The 14,103-nt window shown below is 41.4% G+C and overlaps 1 protein-coding gene across 2 annotated transcripts in view; it reads right to left on the bottom strand.

The window, feature by feature from the left end:
- Nucleotides 1-14,103, bottom strand: part of LOC149690931 (proton-coupled amino acid transporter 1) — a 64,085-nt gene that overhangs the window by 25,088 nt on the left and 24,894 nt on the right. For both annotated transcript variants that reach the window (XM_089870393.1, XM_089870394.1), the window contains exon 2: nucleotides 7,772-7,885. The gene's annotated coding sequence lies outside the window, so the exon portion shown is untranslated. The remainder of the gene's footprint in view (nucleotides 1-7,771; nucleotides 7,886-14,103) is intronic.

Genomic DNA, 14,103 nt, shown 5'->3' with positions numbered 1-14,103 from the left:
TAACCTTTACACGAAATAATTTTGGTTAAATTAACGTAGCCTCAGGAGCTGGCTGGCAAAGAGCGTCGAAATGGCCCACTTAAATAACAGTAGATGTCCGAGGAACGATTGGCTGGCGGACTTGGCGACAAAAATTGGTAGTTTTTTAAGCTTGACAAGTAAAATAAATACATCGGAAATGGGTTTGTAAATAGAAAACTAATGACAAAACCTAACGGCAACGAATAATTACCGTACACTTTCCTAGAGTAATGGGGTTAGGTTTATAACATGACTTATGTTCCGAGATGGGCCCAAAGTGGATCCATATTTATTATATCTCCTTTCAAAAATCTTCCGAGTACCATGCACTGCGCGCGGTCAATTAAGGCCTTGGAAAACGGCTCTATCATTTAACCCTCGGACCTTTCACAGTGGTGCGCTTCCCTTTGGGCGCACCTAGCACCTGCACGAGCGTGAGTAATTGTCACCGATAACTTTCGCGCCATTAAATTTCGCGCCAAGAAAAAGAATGTAGATCATGCGTGAACTATTTCTATATATATATATAAAATGAAGAAAAAAATAATATTTGAAACAATTTTTCGCCTGTAGGCTACAATTCTCTATAATCAGTTTATAATAAAAATCTTTGGTCCGTGTCATAATACGTGTTGAACTCTCATTTTATTTTAGGAGAACCCTGTCACGGTGAAAAATTGAAAATTCGTGTAAAACACTTCTGGCACACGCCACCGGATAAGCTCGAGTGATCGCTGTAACTCAAACACATCAGGGTCGAATAGCGAAACAATTAAAACGATTACGGATTAATTACGGGGGTCAAGAAAATGATGAAACTGGCTTTAAATGGCGCGCGGAACAAATTCAAGGTGAAAATGTTAATCTTTAATTCGAGACAGAACGGGTTTTACCGTTTTCCTTCTGTTTCAAACTGATAAACTACGCAACGAGTAAAGTATCCGCTTCGGTAATGCAGTCGCTAAGTTTTGAAAACCGCCTTTAGGTTCCTTTTCGGTACCCACATGGTTCAAGATGGATGTACACAGAAGACGGGGGAGGGGGACAGGGCGTCCTGGCGCCGACATAACTCTTCTTATCCGATTTGTCCCGGGACCCCGCGGTACGTCCCGGAAACTCGCCAGTTAAGTCCCAAAAATGCTCCCGCTCAAAAACACGTACAAGTACGCGTATGTACACGCCATAGTCGCTTAACAGTAACGGGACCCTAAGTTACACTAGGATGGCCCTATAGTAACTCCGGTGCAAACTACGATACGCTTAAAAGATTCTGCAATATCGGCGATAGGGTAGGCTAGTAGTCGTTCCGGGCAGTTTCCTCGTGACCCCCAAAAACCCCTTGGGGCCTTTGTGATGTACGATAATGAGGGTCAAACGAAATTCTTACATATTCGCGTTTCGGCGAATGGAGAATAATCCCCCGAACCAAAAATTTCCCGTTAACGATTTCTTAAGTTAAACGCTACTCGCAATTGTTTTAAAAAAATCTTAAGAGCTTTATCGTCGAGTTTAATATTTGTCGACTTGTCTACAAGGTGGTCCGTCACTATCAGAGCGGATTAGGCTTAGCAACAGAAACCCCACCCGCTATCCTTTTATCTCCATTCAACAGTCGTTTATTAAAAAATATGTTTTTCTACTACGTCCAAGTATAGACCAATTCGAATGAAACCTTGGCGTCAAGACGTTCTCGCCTTTGTGACGTACATCGCGCGCAAAATGAAACTATATAAACACGAGACGGGGTACGTGATCGCGTGAAAAGGTAGATCAGGTCGCGAACTTTTATTCGCTCATAAGAAAATTTGAAGTATACAGCTCCCTTCATGAAAAAGGAAAGATAAATTTAAGAAGTGCAGAGTGTAAAACATAAGGTTTTAATGATAGTTGATTTTATCGCGTAGCCATGCGTAATCGACGGGCGACTCGAGGACGCCACACCTATAGCGCCTATACAAACTTAATGGCGAAAACTTCATCGTCAATTAAAAATTGACTTTGTAATAATTAATCATTTATACGAGAATACTGAGAGAGAGCAGACGACAAAGAAATACCCATGTCTGATATTTAAAATATTTCGCAATACACAGCGAGGTCCTAGAGGACATAGGCATGGAGGGCGCGCTTAAAATTCCCCTACTCTAAATAGGCCAAAAAGAAAATGTAGCCGGTGTGAGAAATACCTTGAGATCTAGGTAAATATAAGGACCATGCATCAGGGTCTCTCCTAATTTAGCGCCCCGGTAAACCCGGAACAAAGGTGACGATTGTCTAATACGCCGCCACCTAGTAAGCTTGAGATGGCCTACCACGAGACTAACCTCAATCTCCGATCAAGCTCGAGATTTTGCGCGTGCATGCTTACTCTTAATGACGTCACAGTCTTCTTAATAACGGTCCGAACTATGGTGGGGGGTTGCACTGAGCGTGCCGGGTCGTTAACATTGTCCTATTAAAGCCGTAGCCCGAGTTTGTCCAAGATACGACTTGGATATAACGAGGCTTTTTGTTCTCGGGTCCCGTAACCGCGGCGCGATGTTCTGGATGATATAAAAACCGTCGGCCCTCGTCGACGAAAGAATTCTAACCGTTTTGGGAGGTCTCTTTGGTTTTGCACTCGTGGAACTTTGCTCCAGACAAAAATGTCAACTCCGAGATGACTAAATGATAGGTGATAGCGGAAGATCATTTGCGGAAAAAAGGGATTTCCGTATCTCTTCCGACCAATCTACTCTCTCTCAAGTATTCCGAAAACATTCTTATTCTAGTTAGTCATATCTATTCTTGGGTTTGTATGCCCTATGCCCTAACCCCCCCCCCTCAATGTTTGTTTGCGGATAAAGTGAAATATTTTTTGAGAAAATTCGCTGTTTAGCAATTTAAATTCGGCTTGATACGGAGTTAAACCTATTTATTGTCAAGTCATAATTCCCGTCAGGATCTCTCTCCCGTCACATGACGTAAGAAAAAAAGTGGCGCGAAGAAGCTCGAGCTCTTTCCTTTGCTACCTTTTGATTGATCGGCGCCTCGCCTAGACGGAATAAAGCGGAAAGGCGGGAAAGTTAGCTCGTGCCATGCGCGCGAGAAAGATAGCGGGGAAAAAAACACGCGGGGAAAAGATCCGATGGGCGGAGTTGACTCTTTTCTCCCAGAAATCCAAAGGAGAAGTCATCCCAAAGCGACTATAGTTTTTCTACGTATTCTAGCTCCCTTCCGAATCCCGCCTATAGACGATTTATCTTAATTTTAGGGATTTTTTCTCTTTGCTCGTGCTACGTAGCGTATCTTCTTTAGCCAGAAGAAAGAGAAAGAGAGGTTCATCTAGCTAAGAAAACCGCTCCGAGATCTCTAGGTAAACAGTTTCTCAAAGAGCGATCGTTAGGACTCGAGCTACTTTGCAGCTTAGCTCGGATAAGATGAAGAAGACTTTATATACCGCGTTATCTCTGGGAGACTCGCAAAAATAATGATATAAAAAAATGCAATTGCCAGTAATTCTAAAAAAAGAAATGAAACTATAATTTCCAAGCTTGAGAAATAATAATTACGTAAGTATATCGACGAAATCAAACCGTACTCCAAGCGCAAACAAGAGTACTCGAGAATCGAACTATATAACACTTTAAAGAGGAACCTAAATACCAAAATGAAACAAACAAACAAAAAAAATGAAGTAAATTTCGCAGCTATATAGTTTCCTGGCGTCATTCAAGATCATTCAACGTCAAGTGACTTGCCAGAGTTCGGGAGCATTCGGTCTCTAGAATCTGTTCGACCATCAGAGCGGAGTCGGAGGAAGAGGAGAAAGCGGGAGAGACGAAAGAGAGAAAGTTGGACTCACTCCGAATATCACTCATCCCCAATTCACTCTCATTTTCTTACGAAACACCCCCAGAATGCAACGCCACCGAAGCCTAACACCCATTCGAAATTCGCGTAAACATTCGCCGAGGCTTAGCTTTGACTAACGTGGCAAACTAAAAATACGCCATTTGTACTCTCTTGGAACGTTTATGAAACGAAACCAAGCCCCAAATAAAGTAAAAAAAATTCAACCGAAGTGTATACGTTGAAGTATTAATGTCTAAAAGCAATCTTTCCTGGTATTACACGGCATCCCTGTACAAGGGGTATAGTTTTGCTTCAAATGACGAACTTCTAACCGGGGGGGGGGTCGAGGGGGGTAAGAACATTGGTCGTGGTGGAGTACCTGCTTTAGATGCGGAAAAATATGCCCTTAGCCCAAGAAGGAAGAGCGGCGGCGAGAGGAAGAGTCTCTCTCAAGCTTTGACTGCGTTACCTAATTGGGAAGGAGTATGTCTAGGACGCGACGACCCTTAGGCACGTGCGCCCCCCTCGCCCCCTCCCCGCCCACGCTCTCCTATATAGCCATCATTCAATCGAGCCTGTAAGCTCGCGGGTGCGTTCGGAGCGGTAGCCAGTTTTAATGACGACGAAACGGTTCAGGGAACGCTGTTTCCGGATAAAGTTACTGTCGAACGTTGTCGCTACGAGACGAGCCAGTCCTGCGCTGAAATTCGGAGAAACCTCGTGGATCCACGCAACGCGTACCCTTCAAATGGCATCGTGATACTAGATCTTTCCTACTCTCCTTTTTAAGCCTCGTACTCTTTCACTACAAAATAATAAATACCGTAGACACTTTTAACATAGCAGAATACAAGAACGCTAAGCTCAGAATTAGTCGCGGACACTATCTTGAGAAAGCCTCGAGGTTTCTCTCAAAAACCCGCACCCAAACTGTTCCAAATCAGGTGTATGTTCGCCAGATACTAGGCAACAAGTACTGAAACAACCTCACTCATTTTTCTCCATCGCAACCAAATACTAAATTCACTTTCCAAGAAAGATGATTCTGGCTCTGAAATAGCCAGTTGCCGCCTCCTCGATAAAACAACTTAGCTAAGCTACTAGCTCTAGCAATACATGAGGCCCTTCCATAGAAAAAAGACCCTAGCTAAGCCTAACTGAACTCTAGTCAAGTCATTTTAGAATCCAAGCAACGAACCCGCCCACTTCGCCCATGTGACGTACGCTCCAAAATAGAATAGAAAGAACGGTTGAAAAAAATACCCAGTTCCTCTCTCTGTGTGTGTGTGTGTGTGTGTGTGTGTGTCGGCGCTAGCTCTGCCTATGGCAAAAGTAAGTTGGTTGGAAGCATCGATCCAAATATAACGAGCTGGATTTTTCTCTCTCAGCCTCTGACAATCCCTGGGTTCCTCGTTTCTTTCCTCGTCATCCCTTGGACGCGGAGAGGCGGAGATGGAGGGGAGGGAGGGAGTGTGGTGGTGGAAGGGGTTCGTATTCTATTGTAGGTGACCGCTTTCGCGAGAGAAAAACTCGACCAGGTCACGTGTCCAAGGATCGGACACGTTTTCTGGCTGAGGCTTTTGTTCGGGGAACTTCAAAAAAGAACTTCTATAACTTGTAGGATTGGATGGAGTGACTGACTATATATAGCCGCGCGGATGAACTTATACTTTCTCTAGAACTTTTCGGGGGAGTTTTTTCGGTTTTGGTTGGGGACTAAGTTTTTTTTTTCTCTTTTACCGTTATTATTTGAACGGCGTATGTCTGGTCTGACTTATTCTCTATATGCATGTATTGTCTAGCTATTGTCAAACGAATACTTGGGTTTTTTCCCCTTTGAACGAAGTTTTAGTAATTTTTACTAATATAAAAATAGTATCTTTAAAATGTATTGGCGATCATTCTTAATTACGCAACAATTCCTAATTACCATAAAGAAATAGATACGTAGGTAAACAACGCGTCACTGCGGGTACCAGATGGCGGAAATAATAATATTCGTGTTTTAATTCGTAAAGCTTTTAGAAAGAAGAGCTAGTCATCTAACCCTTGGTTAAAATTTCAATATGAGAGGGATCACGCCACGAAACTGAGAAGCTTTAGGTCAAACGTGTCAAAAAATGTTTGAGAGACATGACGCGTCCAAGCAAAACAAACACGACGTGTCAAAAACCAAGTCACCCAACTTGAGCGATGAGTTTCCTGTCTGATATTACATGGTCCCCGTTTCCATTTTTTTTTAAAAATTTAACCAAGTTGGCAAATATACAGTTTGTAATACTTAAATGGAATTGAAATAATTAGGCATCCCTCTAAATTAAATGACAAAGGCTTAGCGGGAATAAAAGCGAACATCTAGATTTCCATATCGCGAAATCGATGGAGATAAAAATATCGAGTTACAAAGTTGAGTAGGGAGGGAGATTTGAATGGCTAATTCCCGATAGGCGTCAAGTTGAAAATCAGACAATACAAGCTTGCCCCATATGCTACGATAGACTTTGGGACGGACGGATTTAACAAAACAGGCCAGCTCCATTCCCCCCTCTCGATATTTATCGACGTGATTCGATTTATAATATTATCCCTCCCGCTAAGCTAATCTATCCCCGCTATAACCCGTCGCCCTCGAGTCACGGGAACACCACACCACCAGTGTAGCCCCTGCATCGACTCTGCCCCTCATTACGGCAAAGCGTGGCCGGTGGAACACTTCTACAGGCGGAGGGAGCGTGCTTAGAACGGTAGAAACTGCGTGTTTACCGATATCTAAGTACTCGTTATACTTATCTGTTAGTTCACAATACAATGTTCTAAGAACTGGTTTAATATTAACCAGAATATTTACCGAAACTGATAACTTTACGATACATAACGATATTTTCGTGTCGTAATTAGAAGAAACATACACTGACAGGTGTTATCAATACGACAGCGCTATTTTGCAAGCTATATTTGTCACAGGTGTTGGTGGTTTATACCCCGACAGTATATTCGTTTGTTTATTCCCATATCTATCAACAGGTGTATAAATCAAAGCTTTAAATATTTTGACGACGACTGAAAACTAACCATTGAAATGTCTACTTGAGGTTTCTATATCCAGACTACTATCTATAGTTTATAGTATTTTAGCACCTTGAGACGCGGTATAAAAAAAGAATCGCTCAAAGACTATACAGTATCAAATCTCCGTATAAAAATTCTAAAATTGGGTAAGAAAATCCCCCAACCCTTGGCAACCAAACCCTACGCGTGCAAATTGAACCCCGCAACCCTTAAAGACTACACAGCCTGACAGTGGGAGTCGACTCAAATACATAGGTAAACTATGTATATTTCTGGTAGCGCAGCGGCCCTTAATCATACGGGGGTTTGGTTGGGGATATCGTACAGCCAAGGCCTAACGGTATCGTATCCCAAACGACAGGAATCCCTGGAGCCTCCCTCGTAAATTTCAGAAGCCTAATATGTCCTCATTAAAACACTGTTTTTCCTTCCCTATCCTCAGTGTCCTCTCCTCGTTACGACCAAGCACATTTTTTTATGTACGTATTTTTGGTGATGCCGCGTTTATTTACGAGATGTTTCTTTCCCCGGTTATTATTATAACGAATCCCACTCCGCGCATGCCCCGTCTTGCTTTACGATGATATCTCGAGAGACAGATCATATCATTCTCCCAAACTTTACCATAACCCCCCCCCCCCCCATGGAATTATTTGAAATCTGACCATACATATCTCGAAATAAAGGTACAAACGAACATACTGCCCACGTGATCCGTGGTCATTCTATAGGATATCATCTCGCGTATTGCATTGCGGTACATGGTATCAATATAATTGTTTTCCCAAGTCTCATGGGGCCAAGAAGCCAAGATTAGGTTAAAGATTTGATAAAAAAGTGTACTTACGAACTGCAATTATCCAGCATAATAGATATTTATAAACTTCCAAACTTAGGTTGGGGTTAGTAGGTCGGAAACGCGTAGTCCAAGTAATTGTTGCCGTTAGTAGAAACCTCGTACCTATAAATATAAAAGATACAAGCGCAAATAAGGTCTTTGGAATTCTTTACAGACATACTTAAGGCTATAAAAAGTAAAAATTTAAACCTCATGGCCCTATTTGAGCCACACACACAAATCGAAGGAAAGAAGAAAAAACCTTAGATCCATATAAAAAATGTTTCTTTTCAATGCATGGCGGAAAATTATTAATAATGCAAACACTTTATATTGTAAAAAAACTACTCCCCGAATTCAAGTACCTTCTTAGAGAAGGACTACTAGGTAGTAACGCCAAGTTGCTATTGACTATATATTTCTATTATAATATCGTTCACATTTTTATATGGCTATAGGTTCATTTTTATTTTGACTATATAAACCTTTTCACACCGAATCCGCCTTTGGTTTGGGGCTTTAGAAGTCCGTAATTGGATGTAAACGGCGTCAGGCACGAGGGAAGAGAAGCGTTTACTACAGAATGTTTTACTTCTCAAATGATAAACTTCTAGCAACACACACTGAAGCGGGAATTTATAGAATGAGACTTAACTTACAATAAAGTTAACAATGAAGAAGTTGCTAAGAGAGGGGGTTCTTTTTTCGAAAGCCTCTCAAACACGTGCGAAAATATTCGTTCGAAACTTATGATTAGATTCATAACGGTATGTACGGGTCTATAATAGAAATATAGGGGGTTAAAAATGAAGTGTTACGATTGGCTTCGTAACCCCGCGGCAAACCCTAAGTCACCCGGACCGGGTCACGTGATTCCCACGAAATCAAGAAGAAATAATATAAACACGCTCTTTTTATGACCTAATTGAAAATATTGTCGCTTTGGGGTTTTTGGGATCACATCGATGGCGTAACCAGATTTCTTAAGCCTACTTTTCAAAATATTTCAAATTTAGGCTTAAGTCATCGGAAAAACAACCCCCTTCGTTAAGCCTAAGTTTCATTTTAGGCTTAGAAAAGTTTTTTTCTGTGGATACCCACAATTCTTTAAATCCTTATTAGGGAATAAATGGAATGGTAGGTCCCTAGGGTCCTTTCGCTTTCGGGGGAAATGTCCAATATGACGATTCAATAAATTGGGCAGATTCACACGCTTTCAATAACATTTAGAATGGAAGGGAAATTTTAACAAGGTAGATAGATCGCGAGCGGCGTGCCTTCCCGCGTCAAACCGTCCACGAATTCAATTCTCCCCAACAGGTTCTATTATGACATCACCACCGACCAAAGGTCAATGGGTGACCGCGCAAAATAACCGCGAATAGATTCGGCATGAAATCAAAACTTTCCCACATTAAAAAACATTACGTTTCTTTTTAAAATCGAACATGGATGGAATATTAGTATCGAGGGAATCGGCAGTTTACGTATATTTGTAAGACTAAATAAGGCCATGACTGCCAAGTCCATTTAGAATATAGAAAAGCGATAAATCGAAATAAACAGGAAATGCATTGAAAACCTTGGCATTCAGTACATATTTTTACACTACATTTGTTAAGAAGACCATTGTTAAATTTAGCCCCTCCGTATTGGGAAGGTCCTAAGCGCCCCGCCGCAATATAATAAACCACATCGAATAGAACTGGCATTTTTATACTACTACTACTACTACGAATACAAAACGTACTTTGAGAAAACCTCCAAAGGCTTAACCGTATAAACTTCCCGATTTAAACTTCAAATTATCCGTGACGTAATAAGAACAACCACTTTAGGCTCGTCGCGTGCCCATACCCACCCGTACGCGAATAATTTAAATGAACTAAATTGGCAAGCCACTCCCCGTTTGTATATCTTGTTTTTTCTCGTCACGAGCCATTAGTTTCTTTCCCGCCATTTCTTAGTCCGGGAGGTCACCACGTGCGGGTGTCGTCACGCGCGACGGAAATGGACAAGACATGGAGCGCGTGCTCGGAAAACCTTTCTTTCCCGCCATAAAGTTGCGTCAAAAATTTTCTTCATTTTTCTTTCTCAAGATCAAAATTAGCATCTTTCTTTCAAAGGGATAGTGAAGCGTCTCGAAAAATGAATATAAATATTTGGAAACAAAATGTAGGCCTAGCTGATGACGCGGTTATCATTGTACCTTCGCGGTGATATTAGCACGGAGTTTGTTAAAACAAGGGCGACGAGGGAGTGAAAATAAGAGCCGGGCGCTACGCACCACTGACAACGGGCCACGCTTCGACAATTTTTTGGGGAATTAATTAGCATTTATTATTAGCCTTAGACGTTTTTCTCATAGCCCGTAAGTTGACCACGCTTCCAAAGAAGAAAGTATATGGGCCCGGAATAGGATATGTCGAAATAAATATTTACGTGTTTGAGTTACCAAAAAAGTACCAAAAAGAAAGTGAGACGCTGTTAGTTTTATCAACGGTGACTTTTACGTTAATTAAATATGTTTTCTAGGGACGGTCAAATGAGATAGAGAGAGAACCACCCAAATCGCCAAGATCCAAAGTCAATAAAAAGTACAGAAAAATAAATCCTTCAAAATGGAAGGGGAGGTGAGGCGAGGTGAGGTAGGCAGGTATATGTAGGTCTGAGCAGCGACCACCTAACCATAAAAACGTTTTAATCGTTCGAAGCAGCTATAGCAGTGGTGAAATTCGGCCTTGGGGCAAATAATGCAGACATAAACGTCGTATAAGAACTTCATTAAACACGCTGAATAGAAAACGCTAGTAAAAGGTAAGACGTCAAACAAACATTCCGAAACAATGGTGGAAAAAATGGGAGAAACGCGAGGTAGCTCGAATATCGAGAGGAGTGCATTATAATCAATGATCGTAAAGCGTTAATCATTGTCGCCGATATCATTCAAAAGAATTTCCAACAATAAAAATAGATGCCCAAGGCGATCCCCCTCCCTCCCTTATCAATTTCGGGGCTCTAAGGCATACAAAAGATATCGCCAAACACAACGCCGCTACTACCTGACAACTAAAACTAACAGAAGTACGTCAAATGACACGATAGGTCAGTTCCAACACTTCGATGGAGTTCAAGAAGTAGAGAATTCTTCACTTGATGGATTTCTAAAGGGAGTGATAGTTCATCTAGAGGCAACTTTACACTGTTAGATAGCCCTAGGGATGGAAAAACAGTACGCCTAGTAGCTGGTAGCTAGCTCGCTACTAGCGTTTTTCTTAAGAAGGTCTTTGTCAAAACGGGGAAATAGACAATGGATTTTCGGTTCGGCTCAAAGGCTAGTTCGGTTGTAAATCAATCGCCAGTTTTTATGGCGCCCTTTTTCCCATCGACTCCTCCCCTACACTCCCACCGACGATGGACCCGCGCGACTCCCAACCATATCAGGACCCCGAGCGAAAACTCTTCTTAGCCTTCCCCCCCCCCCCCCAAGAAAAAGATGTTCCTCAAGTCCAACAGGTAAAAATGGTCTACGGCTTGGTAGGCTGCCCCAACTTGTATTGGGAATGTAACAACTCTGGTTCTATAAGATATACGGGGATTTACTCTGAGTATGTCATAGCCCCATTTCTCCCCTTTCCAACGTTACTAAATACTTCAGGTTACAACTATTAGAGCCCGAGTAATTAAGCTAAATGTTCATAAACGTCCTCTTCGTAGGACACCATCTGGAGATACTGAGAATTCCTTTGCCTATTTCTCCCCTTTCCAACTTTACTAAATACATGGGTGTTCTTTAAAAATAAGCTAACATACAAAAGCCTTTTCAACCCCGTCCCAATTGCATTACACAGCGTTGGGGACGCGCACCACCATTCTCGAGTAATCCATTTTGGGTCATTTTTGCCTTTGGCGTTCCAAGAAAGTTAACTTTCTGGAAGTGCGTAAACTCGGGGTGAATGGGGATGCCCAAGCATAGATCGGCGGCGCCTCCCACTTCGATCCCATTGTCTTTCTTTGAAGATACGCCGACTTGAAAAGTTATCCTCCTAAAGTATTTCTCGAGTTTCCGAGCTTTGAATGGGTTTTCAAAAATCGGTATACATCTTCAATCTTTTCGTGACCTCCGTCAGAGCGAAGAAGAAGATACAAGATTTTCTTTTGTGACAATTGACGACTCAATTTCGCTAAAATATTTTAGCTTTTTAAGAAGAAACGCTGCTAGTGGCTTTTTCGCCTCGAGGTAAATGGTAAAGCACCCGCAAGGTCATCGGAGTAAATGGTTTCCAGCTGAAGGTCGCTACCATAACACGCATCGAGGGAGGGGGACACCAACTGCTATTGGTATTCACGCCCGCAGATATATTCACTGCTATCATTTCAAACCCCCCCCCCCTTCGTCCCAAGCTCTCCTCATTCTACCTTGGCAGTATTTTTGGGTAACTTACGCTTGGAATTAATACTAGTGAGAGATTGAACTGAAAACTGGTATCGCGTATCACGATTTGATTCTTAAGTTTTCTTCTTAAACCGAGAAGTCAATGAAAAGATCGTGCGAAAGTATTTAAAAACCTACTCATCACCAAAGGCATTCAAAAACGAAATTACGCAATTATTTTAATTGTGGTTATATTTAGAGCTTTAGGGGAAAAATATCTAGTTTTATTTTTGAATCGTAGTAGCGGATTTCTTAGCTGATGAAATAGACAGGTTAAGAAATGAACCATTTGCGAAAGATGGTATACGGCGTTTGTTTTTGCTCCGAGACTCCCAAAATATCAGAGAATGGAGGAGAGCGAGGGGTTCCAGATATTTTTTACGACATTTGTCAATCGTAAAACTCTAAGAAACCTCTGCTTCTTCTTCTTCTTCTTCTTCTTTAAAAAAAGGAATGATTTATTTGCCTTCAAGTAAAACGCTTTGAGTTGCAACGGGTAGTTGTTGGATGCTTGGGCTGCATGCAGGAGCTAGAGTATCGCGACTTCTAGCTGTCGGAATTTCCAAGTGTGTCACTTTCTCGGAGAGAGATCCACGGATATTTTCCTTTTAAACTGTCCAAAATTTCTCTTAAAGTCATTAACAATTATTTTATAGCGGCGGCCAACGATTAAATTAAAACAATACGGAACTTGAGTTGGAAACATTTTTTAATCTTAAATTGGTTTTAATTTAGGCTACAAACCGTACGAAATTAAACCCATTTTAAGATTGGATCTTACGTAAGTTACGGTCGCGCCACTCCCGGTATAATTAAAAACAAGCACCCTATGTTTACTCGCAAACAACTCGCGCCTGTTTACAAATAATTGCTGGTTTTGGTGACGACGGATTTAATTCTTAATGGTTAAAAAAATTAATTCGTGAATTAGAAGCCAGCTATATTAATTCAACCCGAATTTAAAACATTAATGAAAGAATCGTATAATTTCTGGGAATGGTTTTGGAATTTATATTATTTCGAATAATGTAAAAGGCTTAATAACTTCGTGGAAGAATTGGTGATGGCGTCACGACCTTTTTTCTTCTTTTAAAAAAGAAATATAGTTCCTGTATTGTTTGCTAAAATAACTCAGGGGTATATATACATATATTGGCGTTAATATAGACGTAACATTTTTGGAGTGGGCAGGCACGTTAGCGACCTCCCTGAATCGTTATAACCCCAAACCAACACTCGAAACGTCAACTCAACGAGGGATTTTAAAACCCCCGGAGTACCTACACTTCAAAACTAGTTTCAATTTATTAAACTCACGCTAGCTATACCCGCTTTCGCGTTTGTTCATTTAATAATAGAATTTTGTAGACTTATACCTTAAAAACCGAAGCTAAACTTCTCAAGGGACTACTATGCCAAGTCAGGATGACGTTTCACTGGAGTACATCAATAGAGAGTTTAAGTAAAACCTTTATCGGATAGGAAAGAAAAAGGTTCAGCCCATGTTTTTACATTTTCACATTTCAAATAAGGCTCACGTGGAATTCAATTCACTTCACTTCTACACTTTTTGGTGTTATTCTTAAGCTCTCTAATGGTTGAAGGCGCGTGGCGAAGGGTGCGTGGGCTACGGTGGTATAGCTGGTTCAACTTCGTGGGAAAAAAAGGTTCGGGGTTCGGATCGACCCCATGCGGAGAAACGGGGGGGGGGGGGTTAGATTTTAGGATGGGCTATATTACCCAAGGGTACCTACCTACCACCTCGGGGTTATGAAGACATTAAAAACTAAACTGTTCCGTTGACTGAATATCATTTTTTGAGATACACACCTTTATCCCAGAAGAAGAAGAGACTTAAATTTTACGAGTCAATCTTCAGTTTTTACAAGCTTGTTAAAAATTATTT

The sequence above is a fragment of the Phalangium opilio genome, unplaced genomic scaffold, assembly GCF_054372755.1.
Source record: "Phalangium opilio isolate 3A_F unplaced genomic scaffold, DU_Popi_V2 ptg000031l_1, whole genome shotgun sequence".
Taxonomy (NCBI): domain Eukaryota; kingdom Metazoa; phylum Arthropoda; class Arachnida; order Opiliones; family Phalangiidae; genus Phalangium; species Phalangium opilio.
The sequence above is the reverse complement of the archived record's forward strand: the minus strand, read 5'-3'. Positions and strand labels throughout refer to the sequence as shown.